Genomic DNA, 12,675 nt, shown 5'->3' with positions numbered 1-12,675 from the left:
TGAGCTGTATTGACAAAATCTGAGTTTAGACTACTCTATTTAGTTTTTGAAGCAAGGGGGAAGGCTGGGGGGAAAGTACTGGACTGTATAAAAAGGCAAGCCACTAAAATAATCTAATGTGTTACTTAAGCAGCTAGAGTATGATATTTCCATTATGAATCTTCAGAATTTTTTTCCATTCCATTTATTGTAGAACATATGATCTTAAAAAGAATGCAAGAATGTTGTTAGATTCAGGGATTTCAGACAGAATAACAAGAAAACTCAGTGGTTACTGGTTGAGTTTATATTACTAAACCTTGAAATTAAAAAGAAATGTCCTACATCTGAGGTTAATTAAAGTGTCAAAAGCACTTATTTTGTGCATAGAGTGTAAGAATAAGATCTATGTTTAAAGTGTGAACAACAAAAATAATCCATAAGCATAACCTATTTAAAAAAAATATTTTAAATTAGCTTACGGAGGGAAAAGCCAAATAATGAAATTAGATGAGCATAGTGTTTCTTTATGACTATCGAATCATGACCCTGTGAGATGGTCTGCTGGCCACAGAGATCTTTTCAGAAATTTTCAGGGTAAACAAATATTGACTCTTTTTACATTTTTAAATAGCATCCTTAAATAAAATCTTAATCTCTTTGAAATATCATACTTTTTAATGCTGTTTTGATGTGTTCCTTTGTATTCATTTTGATTTATTTGTTTTTTTTTTAATAATGTCTTCAGATTTTTTTGTCAAGTATTCTAGAAAAAAATTATTACTATGGCTGGTGCCATATCAGACAGGTTGCTGATATCAATCTGACATTTCAAGATCCTATAGCTCTTAATTTTAGTGCAAGAAATCTGTTGTCAGCCTAAGTAAGCCCAAAGTTCAGACTCTACCTTCTCCTAAATGTGAGGCACACATTTGCAACTGAACTCTATTATGCATTCTAAATTTGCTATATGCAATGTAACGTTTGAAAACAGGATGGAAGGGGTAAGTTAGTCACCTTAAACATCTTGCTGAAAATAAATATATTTGATTTTTAAAAAAATATTATTTTTTTTAACCTGTCCATAAGGCTTAGGGAGGTTTCATTAACATAAAGCTCTGCTGGAAATATGTACATTCATATGATTATATGCATTATGATATGCATATGCTTCTCGATATCCACCATTATCTCTTTTTTTTCCACTTTCAGGTGAAGTCTTGACTATAACTCTGCACCAGTTTGAATTATTAAAATTATTGGCAAAATAATTTTCCTAATAGTTAAGATGTTTTTTTCAGTTTTCGAACTCTGAAAACCAGTGGTAATAAAAGTCACTGCTATGTGTAATTAACTTTTTTTTTTCCTTGGCTTTTTATTGCTTTTGAACCACTTAAACCAGTAAAGCCTTAAAATGAACTTACTTTCAAAGCAGGTGAGTAGCATAAAATGCTTCCAGTGCTTAGGACAATAATGTTCCATAGATCATGTTTTTTAAGGCATTGCTATGCCACATGCTGAAAAAAGAGTGCATATGTGCTTCTCAAATAGATTATATTACACAGTGACAAAAAAAAAAAAATCCCTTGTATAATTTGAGGCAGCAATATGCACAGGAAAAAGATCAGGAGGAGAAGCATGCAAGGTCTGTTTTTCACTTGTTAGTGGTAACTGACTTAGAATATGTTTAATAAAAATGGATTAACTTAATCTGCGATAAGTAACACTTCTTGGAGAATGGGAAACCCTATACAGGAAACTAATGAGGAGTGGCTGCCTGAGATTTAAACTCACTCTCTACCTTAATTCACATTAACTTTATTTTCCTGGCAAGCATGACATGACAAATGTTTGCAAAGCCTTTCTCAACTAAAATACTTTTAAAATGAATTGCTTTAAAAATAGTGGTATACTAACAACTTTATGGCTGGACACTTATTAGGCACTGTATTTACAAGCTTACCTCTATCTCTATGGAACTGAAGATCACAGTAGAATGAGAATACACAAACTTGAGGAAAAAAAAAGTATAATTTCATTGCTGTTTTGATGACAGTATGTAGTACCTGGGTATTTTTTTGCCTCTTCTTCCACACTTGATAAACATTATTTTCATTATTAATATGAATCCATCTGTATATTCAGACCTCATTTGATAGATATAATTTTGCTGTAGCATAAATTTTGATAGGTTTACTTTTTGTTATGCATTGAAGATGGCTTTTTAGTTCTACTAGCAGTATAACTTCTTTATTATTTTTTTTTTAATTTGTTCTTCAGTTCAGGGAATGAGGTTGTTAACTACAAAGTTAATTTAGCTATGTACACACGTGCCGCACTATTCTGAAGTGTAGTTCAGGGTGTAAGATTGTTAGCAACCAAACTGGTATGGCTGCAAACTCTAAATGGTCTGTGTACGTCAGCAAAAAGTTATTAGTCTATGGTGAGCTAAGATGCTTGTTGAGTTAGTATTTGTACTGTATATTCATCTCATATTTGCTTATCATGAACAATCAACAAAATTGTCTCCAGTATTGCAAGGTGCTGTCCATTAAAGATGGTATTTCCTTTAAAAGTATACTGGTAGTTATACAGTTAAAGAAAGGGACATGGTGGTAATCATTAAATACTTCTCACTGCTCTGAACTGCTACCTCACTTCTTTTTTTTTTTTTACCTAATTTGAATAGAGAAAAATTTCACAAAATTCTGATTAAAAACATAAGATTAGGAAATAAATCAATGCACAACTTTATAGTCATCTCTGTTGCTACTTGGAAAATGCTGCTGAGATGAAATTTCCGACCAGATCCTGTATTGGCATATTGAATAATGCTAGCAAGGAGTATGTAGTTTCATATGATACCTTTCCATCTTCCCATGTAACATCATTGGTAGTAACTGGTGGTGTTTTCCATCACCACTTACCTCTTCTTATTGTGGTATGCTATTTCTTTGCTAGTTTCTCTGTAATTTCTGTGTAGCACTGTGATAAAGACCCTGTTAAAATCCAGATTAATTTTAGTCATACTACCTTCCTTTATCTGCTGAATCTACCACTCACTGTGCTGTAAAAACCTTTCAGGTTAGATTGTGCCAATATCTGTTCCTCAGACTTTTTTTTTTTCCCCTGTGACTCAGTAAGCTCTATACAGGATACCTAAAAATGCATTCATATGTTTTTATTATTGTGCTTACTTAATATTGTACCTGTATTCCAAAGGAACTTCAGAGGTTGAAGTACATTTCTGAAGCATGCTAGACATGAAAATTAAGACAGAGACTTTTGAAAATGCCTAAGGAATCCAAATGCCAGTGTCCCATTATATTAAGAAGGAATAAAGTGTCTTGATCCCTTAGCATCATTGGTTTGCGTAGAACTTCATATGATCATTAAATTACATTGGTGTCAGCCTAACAGGCTTACAATTTTCTGCACATAAAATGCCATGTGCTGAAAAATAGTTTGTCTTAAAGATCTTGTTTGTATTTTGCCTTCAGATAAACTGTAATTCTGGTTTACAAATGTTAGCACACTAAAACTCATTCCCCTGTTTGTGTGTGGTGGGTTTTTTTGGTTGGTGTTTCCCCCGACCCCCCCTCCCCGCCTTGGTTATCTAGTTTCCTGTCTTTTCTTCCAAAAGTGCCAGGCATCAACTTAAGTAGCAGCTGCTGTGGTGGGGCAGTGTCTGTGGGGAGAAGGCTGAATCTACTGAGATGCATGTTCAGTAACTTCCCTAAATGTCAGATTTTAATCTTTTTCTGCACATAAATCAGAATCTTCAAACCTAAATGACAGCCGTTGCTCCAGGGGAACTGAGGAGACGCTAAGCCTTGGGATACGATGGAGAACTGTAGCAAAATCTGGTCTTTGGTGTAGAGATTTGCTCAAACTCTGCCTAGGGAAGGAGCCAATCAAGACAGCAAACCTACTTACTGTCTCCTTTAACTTAGCTTTTCTTTAAAGAATTGGGTGTGCAGCTGCAATTACCTATTACTGGGCTTTAAATTCATCAGAGAATTTTTTTAAAAATTGAGAAAAGCTTAGTCAAATAATTTAAACTGTAGTGGAGTGCTTTTGAGATGTACAACTGAATGCCAGCAGCAGGTCTGCATGCTGTAAGTTTTTTTTCTTTGCTCCTGAGGGCTACTTTTAGAGTAAACATGAGAGATTGAAAACCATTGCTTTCCTCCACGTTAAGATGAAAACGTGGAAAGAAGTAGTTGTTCTTTTAAGACGGTCTATAAAAATGAGTTGTATTTGCTAACACATCTAACAAAACATTGTTATTCATGTGGCAACTCCAGCACTTTAAGCGCTGATGTTGAGAGGGTAAGAATTTTAACTAAGTGACAAAAAAGATATTTCTCATCCTGGTCTTCAGTCCCACCTTCGGGGCGGGGGGAGGGGGGGGGGGGTGGGCCTGGGGGGGTGGGTTGGGTGAGAAGGAGAAGTAAAATCTTGAACATTCCTATAGAATATATCATCTTGATTAACAAATGTTCTTTTCAAAATAATGTGAACCACCCTGATAAGCTGCCGATGAAAGTCTTATAAAATGTATTCTTTAGTGTGTTTTTGATTGAGAGTGACATCGTTTTTGCTGTAGTTATGAGTGCGTGAGCTAATACTTTACACTGTAGTTCTAGAAGGACAGAAAACACATAAGGGACCAAATGTACCATAGTCTTTCCACCGGAGGACAGATATTTTCTTCTGTGTGAAAGCAATATAAAGCATGCAAAGACAAATCACAAGCTTTTAAACAATAAGTCTAGAAACCTTGAATTATGTGAAATAAGGAAAAAAAAAAGTATTGTCCCGTCTTATGGTGTTTCACTACTTCATGCTTGCATGTTTCTGTACAGTATTGTGCAAATAAATATTCTTCCTATTTTAAAGACTCTAGGTTTGTCCTGTCTGTGAACAGACATTCGATCATACAACATAAATTGTTCTTACAAATAGTGATTAATTTTAATGATGACTTGTAAATGTTTATATTTACAGAAAACTTTCAATACATCAAACTATCATTCCTAAAATATTCTGTAAACTAAGTGAGGCTTAACAGATCATAAACAAGTTTTCTGAATCCTGATCTGTCATCAAAACTTGATAAATATTCTCAGTCCTTAACAGCGTCCTCCCATACTTCCAAGGATTTTTAGGTCAGTTGAGATTTATTAGCATAGGTCTTGTGAGCTTTTCATGAGTAGTAACAGATTTCCATGCCTCTTTGGTGTTTACCATTTACAATGAGAAGAAGAGTGAAATATCTTTATTCTGCCTCTTGTTGCATGGTAATTTTTAACATGTACTGTTCTTAAAAGAATATACGTCTTTGCTGCTAACAAATCCTTTATTTAATTCTCTTTTTCCTAGAACAGTATGTTCAAAATATCTCAGTCTTGTATATTTTTACACGATTGGCAAGTGCTCTGAATTAAAAAAAATAAAAAAGTAATAGATGATAACATTAAATCATTCATATTTGTCTTTTTTTTTTTTTTGTTGCAGCTTTTAAAGTACAAACACATCTGCTAGGTGACTTGTATGAGGGAAGTATGTGTCTACTCCAGCATTTCTTTACACTGATGTGCATGAAGAGTTAAGACAACTCTCAAATGAAGGACATGTGACAATACGTACTTTCCACACTGAGTGGTTTACTAATGGTGTTAATAAAAAGAGCGCAATCTCTAGTTGAAGGCTATTTTTGATAAGCACTGAAGAATTAAGTATTTCTTGAAACTTTATTTAGATTCTGACTTCTCTACCATAGAGCCATAATTTTTATCTAAAGAAAGAAGAGTACAGCAAATAGAGCTGATAGCATCTGGCATAGATCATAAGTATTTTTCATTTAATTCCATTCACTGACACAGTTTAGATACAAAAAAAAAAAGCATTTCAAGTAGCACTTGTTTTACTATTCCAAGGTCACTCTTATAAAATTTTGGAAATGATAAAACTTGCAAAGATCAGTAATTCATTTCCAACACCATAAAATTAGGCTTTGTATGCAAGATTTGGATACTGTGTATTATTAATGAACACAATTAAACTGGTTTTAATATGGACTTTATATTCCTTTTTTTTTTTTCTTTCTTTAAGTCTAGTTAAAATTCCTTTTCATAGAGATGGAAAGGATAAAAAATGTCAGAATCAATCTAGCCTTCAATTTGAAAAAAAATAGTTTTCTAAACATTTTCTGTTTGTCCTTCGCCCATAACCGGGCAAATATTCCTGAGATGAGGTATTGTTCCATATCTAAATATGAGCAGATTCATTGTTTTATAGCCTATAAAATATTGACAGTACTTTTTACTTCAGAATAACTTAATTATTTCTTCCCATCTCAGAAACTGAATCACACAGAACTAAATACTAAACAAATCTTCAAAGGCACAAGGCTGCCATTTAGTCATGCAACATTTTGGCAGCTCTAATCCAGACTTGCATACTTCCTACCTTATGCTGTACAGAAGATACTTCACTAATATATATAAGATTTATCTCAAGACATCTTATCACTTTATCCTTGACTAATAGAAAAGTCACCATGTCTTTTTACAGCTAGCTTTATTGATGCTGCTCTTGCTGTTTTTCAGTTACCTTTGGTTTTCCCAAAACCCTGTGGCTATCTTAAAACTAAGCATTGCTTACTTGTAGAGGTGACTTAGTAAACATCTGCCTATGAAGCCTTCCTGCAAGCAAAATATTCTGGCTACACCAACTGTCTCCATTTTTACCAGACATCGTGACTCACTATGCCTGCAGAACTGGAAAATAAAGCATTCTGTGTGCCGTGCAGCTACTGGTCACACTTGGCAGTTCACCTAATGTCCTTCCTATTCCCTGAGCTTCTCGGTAGAGTTATTTATTCCAGTGGCTTCCTCTACGGTCTATTTAGTGCTGTAATGGTGTGTCCTCAATCAGCCCCTACAACATATTTCATACAGCATCCATTTCAGTGGGGACAACTGTACAGAGAGCAGGAGCGCTGGACATGGTGACTGGGAGGCTGCTCGTCTAACCACTGAGGGCAGCCTTCTTGCAAGAAGGCAGCCCTGTCTCAGGCCAGCAGTGCTGCGGGGAAAACATCTGGCAGGGATGGGTATCTTGGCTGCTCTCCGTGCACCAGTAAAGGAATTGCCTGAGGCAGAGCACAGTAGAAGTGAAGGAAACCTCTACTGTGACTCTCCCTGAGTCCATCTTTAGAAACGCTGAGCTCTTTAGGAGGGTACTGAGACTTTTTCCCCACCTCTCTCTTCATAGTCATCAGAAGAACTGTCTTTTTGTTTTCCTTACTCTAGTTCTTCAAGGCAGTGACTTCTCTCTGTCAATCGGGTCATCTTTTTATTTTTGGTTTGTTCCCCCCCACCCCACCCCCCCCCTACCCCCGCTCTCAATGGGCTACTATAATGGGACCTTGATGTGGCACCCCCGGTGTGGCACTGACAGGGAAAGCCAATTTGTGGACTGTAGAGATTGTGATCTTTCTTGAATGACTAGGAATAAATAAAGAAGGCTATTTTACTTTTTTTTTTTTTTTTGGTAGTAACAAATCTTTGTGTTGATAGATTTTCCTTCCATCTTCATTCGCTCATTCTGTTACTTGGAGATAGTAACTTCATTTTCTTTTAATACAGAATAAACCATGCATCCAGTTCTGCGATTGATTTTCTCATGTGCCTCATATATATTGCACTTTATGCTTAAAATACTGTTTTTCTCTTTTGAATTGTTTGATCTACTAATGATTGCATCTGAATAAAAATAACTTCCGTACTGTTTCAGTTATAGAATCATAGAATAGCTGTGGTTGGAAAGAACCTTTAAAGATCATCTCATCCAACATCCACTTGCAAGGAGCAGAGACATCTCCAAACCAGATCAGGTTGCTCAGAGCCCCATCCAACCTGGCCTTGAATGTTTCCAGGGATGGGGCATCCACCACCTCTCTGGGCAACCTGTTCCAGTGTTCCACCACCCCCACTGTAAAAAAAAAAAAAAAAAAAAAAAAAAAAAAATTCCTAATGTATAATCTGAATCTACCTCCCTCAGTTTTAAAATCATGACCCCTCATCCTACTGAGGGATAATTATCTGCTGTCTGCTTTGGGAGCAGCACCAAATGCTCCAGAAAAGAGGGTAGAAGTCTTACTGTGGGCAGTACTGAACAATCTGTTCACAGAGGAAGTTTACCTAATCCTCAGGGATTAACATTGATGTTTTTTGCCCTAACTCCAATGTAATAATGAAGATTCTCATTATTTCTGCAAGTCCTGAAGGATCTATGGATTTCTGCCTGAAATTGTGATCTCCAAAGACTAGATTTGACAATAAGTTTTGCTAATTATTAATTTGTTAAAAAAAAAAATGTGCAGTGGGTTTTTTGTTTTGTTTTGTTTGGACTGGGTGAGAGCAGAGGATTACATTTCCTATGGCTACTTCTATCTTTCCCTGTTCTTATATTGAGAGAGTAAATGTAATACAAAACAGTTAAAATAGGTAAAATTAAAAGGTAGGTTAGACTTTTTCTACGTATCAGAGACTGTCCTTTATTTACTTTCTACCTAAGGTAGATTTTCCTGCAAGCAGAACACAGAAAATAGAGGCAGGCATAGGTCTGTAGTAAGCAAGGTGTTTGCAGCTACCACAGTTACAGGTTTCTCATATCTTGCATCATCAAGCTATTCCAAACCAATTCAAAGAGATTTTATGTTCTTGTTTGTACTTACTGCAAAATTAGACCTGCTTATTTAACAGATTTATGATTTAATGCTTCAAGGCTTTGAGAGCCTCTGGGAGCTGCAAGAGCCAAGCTTGTATTCTCTGCTGTTTTGATACAACAAAAACCATTCCTTTCTTACAGCTTCTGATTTCATGGACTAGTAGGTTTTGCTACTAAATGGTGGAACTGTGTGTCTGCTTTTCAATTCCACTCCTATAGGAAGGATAATGCTGACAGTAACTACCATACCCAGACATCTTTTAGTTTTTTTTTTTTCAAAAGCCCGGGTTCACTGGCAGTATTTCTACAGCAATTTATTTCCAGCATTTTTTTTTGCATTTATTTTTACACTGCAACCACACACAATTTTCTGAGAAACTAAGTTCAAATAAAAAGTTGTACTTTCAGAAGGCTAACTAGAAATCTTATGCCATTCAAACAGGGTGGTACAAAAATGTGTTTGACAGCTAGACCACTACTAACAGTATAGTGATTCAAAGCTGTAATGCTTTTAAATGATCTGAAAATAGGAAGCTTGGATTTGGAGGATTTGATATGTGTTCGAAGAAAGAAGAATATGGAAAAACCTATGGTAATCTATTTTAATTAAAAGCTTATACTGTGGTGGTCGTTGCAATCAGGTTGTGGATGCTTGACTGCAATTAAATAGCTTGCTGAAGGGACTGTATCTTCATTTTTTTAAAAAGGCAACAAGGGGGAGGAAAAAACTAGACAACTCAAAACAAGTACATTAAGCATTCAGATAAAGGACTCGTAAATTTCCTCTCAGAACTAGCCTCCTTTGTTATTGTAGCTATGCCTAGTTTCTCTGATTTTTTGTGTTGTAACTGGGTCACCAGGACATAAAAGCTTAGATTAGCTGGATTCTGTTGAATCTGAGGAAAATATTACAGGCAAAATGCCTTTGTGCAGCGTTACAGCTTTTTCTTCTTCTAATTTGTTTGTTATTGTTCCTACTGACTTTGCACAGGGATTTTCTTTCCTACAGGAGTGTTTGGTTAGGCGGTTTGAGCTTCTTAAAAAACTGACAGCATTGCTAATAATTTAGGAGTTCTGTATTCAAGATATTAAAGGAAAACATTTTTTTTCAGGGCAAGACAGCTTTGGAGGACACTCTTGGGTTCTTAAGAATGATTGTCCCTAGCAGAGATTTGTTAAATCATTATTAAATATGCAAGGACTCCAAAAAGTAGAAGAGACTTTGTTTCCCATTTGTAATTAGCTTGAAGCCATTGCAGGAAGCCAGTTAAGATTAAAGATAGCCAGTATTAAAACAAAACAAGCAAACAATCCCAAACACCACACACACACACACAGAAAAACCACCCAAAACCCCAACCATTGTGCATATGACTTTGAAAACGTTGCCTGATAAACCCAAAACTTAGATTACTGCAGAGCAACTCACTTACTGAATACTGTTCTCTTATATGGAATGCAAATAAATAATTTTTCATTTCCCAGAAGTTGGACTCTGGGACTGTAAAGCATAGTTTTGGCTGCAAAGGACAACAGTTTTATTACTGAGTTTTCCAGAACTGCTAAAATTTAAACAACTTAAACAATTAAATTTTCAACTTTCTTTTTGTAAATGACCGTCAAGAACACCTAAAAGCAATTTAAATCTGGATGTTGTGAAAGAAACACAAGACTATCACTTCCCATCTGAATGGTCTTAAGTTGCAACAAAATTTAAAGTTTTAATGTAGATTCACCTTGCTTCATCTCAGGAAATTAAAAGCCTGTCTCTGTGGTCAGTGGGAACGTGTTAGTAGGTAGCTAGTAATGTAACCAATGAGGGAGAAAACAATAAAGGGCACTGGTGGGGTAGCACAGCACATGGTTTCTACCTGAATCGTTTTTCCTTTCCTTTGAAAATCCCTAAGACATAGATAGCTTTTAGGCTGTGGCTATGCAGAAAAAAAAAATCTGCTCACTTATTTAATGTTGGGGGCTTTAGTTTTGTGGGTTTTTTTTTTTGTTATATATATTTTTTTTAATTTTTTTTTTAGTAATTCTTAAGATGTATTAATTCAGAAAGATGGAGTGGGAGGAGGAAACCTGAACCATGGGGTTTATTACGTCTGTGTGTGTGTAAGACGAAATAATCTTATTGTATAATATCTTTGCTTTTGTGATTTTTCTGCTTTATTTATCTTTCTGGTAGATCACTGTATTTTCATGAACTTTGTAGGAGTAGCTTGTATTCCTCTGCTCTTATTCTTATCTTTCTGTGTTTTCAACTTTTATCTTTAGGCACAATAAGTGAAGAAAAGAAATGCAACTGAGGTATACCACTGACAGCGAGACTCCATTTACACTTGCTGATGACCAGCACAGATAGAGCATTATTGAATCTTTTTTTTACAAATGAAACTGTCAACAAATAGAACATGCAACACTTTTTTTTTTTATAGTGTCCCCCAAGATTCAGGTGTGATAGAAAAAGAAACAGGAGGATATAGATAACAGATAACACAAAGTATTGGAATTGGGAAGCATTTGTCACTAAGGGTACAGTCAGATATGCATGTGCAAGTCCCACAGGATTTGAACAAACATATCTGAAGGCACAATCTAACCTGCAGGGGAAAAAAAAAAATATTTTGGTTTGGAATGTAGTCAGATTTTTGATGTTTCTACCCTACAGAAGTCCCAAAGGCTTCTGTCTGTCTACTGTGCTATATAGCATAAAAGTCCACTGTTTTCCTGGTAATGGCCTTCCAAATTTGTGTTGTCATGTTACTCCTTCCTCCCTAGCAGATGGAAGGGGTGAAAAGTGAAATTGAAATCCCTGAGATCACTCCTGCCAGCTATCTGGGACTATCAAACAAACAAAAAAGGTAATGTCACAGGTCCTTCACGCTCATCATAGTAAAAAATCCAGTAAAGTTTGCTGCATAACTACTTTAGAATCATACTGATCTGAGGTGGGAGGGAAACGGTATCTATTTTAGAAATGTCTTGTCTCAGTACGAGTGCTTTGACAGTGGCATGTTTATCTAAGCAAGAGGTTATATTAATATGATGGATATATTTACGTATAGATAGTTTTTATCCATGTATAGATTTATTCATATATGCATGGATTTCAATGCTTGCGAATGCAACATTTGGATTTCAGTGTGTGTATACAGCTATAAGATCTTTAATATACCTGTAGAATTACGTGAGGCTTGAAGATGTAGCATAAAACTTTTACTGGCATGTTTGGCATAATTGTACTTAGTACTTAAAATTAATTACAACCAAAAACTGCCCTCAATCTTTCTGCTTTGCCACACCATAGCATGTGTAGAGCGAAAGAGTGAAAGAGTGAAAGATTAGAGAAACTCTATTTTAGAGTCACCTCAGGATGAGTTTTGTGTCATTCTGCCCTTATACACTGTGATTTTTAATTTCCATAAATCCAGCTGTTTGGGTCACCACAATTACCTGTTCTGTGGTCCACTGCCAGCCTGCTATTCTAGACAAGCTGAACGGTCTTTCCTCTGTAAAACTGGAAATGAAGATACTTAACTTTACTTAGTAAAGTTCTGTGAAGTGTTCAGATACAGTGAACTAAATACACTTACTATTTCTGAGCCCTTAGACAGCTATAGATGTTTTCAAGTAGTTTAACTATAAAACCTAAAGCATTACCTGATTTTAAGCCCAGTGTCTAACTAGCTTCTAGGAGCAGAAACATTCAGTATGCCTTCCAGGAATGGTGGTTGTCTTCCCTTTCCAGTTGTTTACGGATCCTGTTCCTAGCTCTGCTGGGCTAAGAGGAAAAAGGCTTTTAACTGTGACACTTCTATGGAGGGGAAAAAAACCTCTTGCCTGACTCAAGGCTTAATTATATTTATTCTGGGCTTAAATAAGATGTAACTCTGAGAATTATTTCTACCGCGAACATTGAAGGAGGAGATGATGATATTGAAGAAACAATTCTTT

The sequence above is a fragment of the Chlamydotis macqueenii genome, chromosome 1 (genome assembly GCF_036417535.1).
Source record: "Chlamydotis macqueenii isolate bChlMac1 chromosome 1, bChlMac1.mat, whole genome shotgun sequence".
Classification (NCBI taxonomy): domain Eukaryota; kingdom Metazoa; phylum Chordata; class Aves; order Otidiformes; family Otididae; genus Chlamydotis; species Chlamydotis macqueenii.
The sequence above is the reverse complement of the archived record's forward strand: the minus strand, read 5'-3'. Positions refer to the sequence as shown.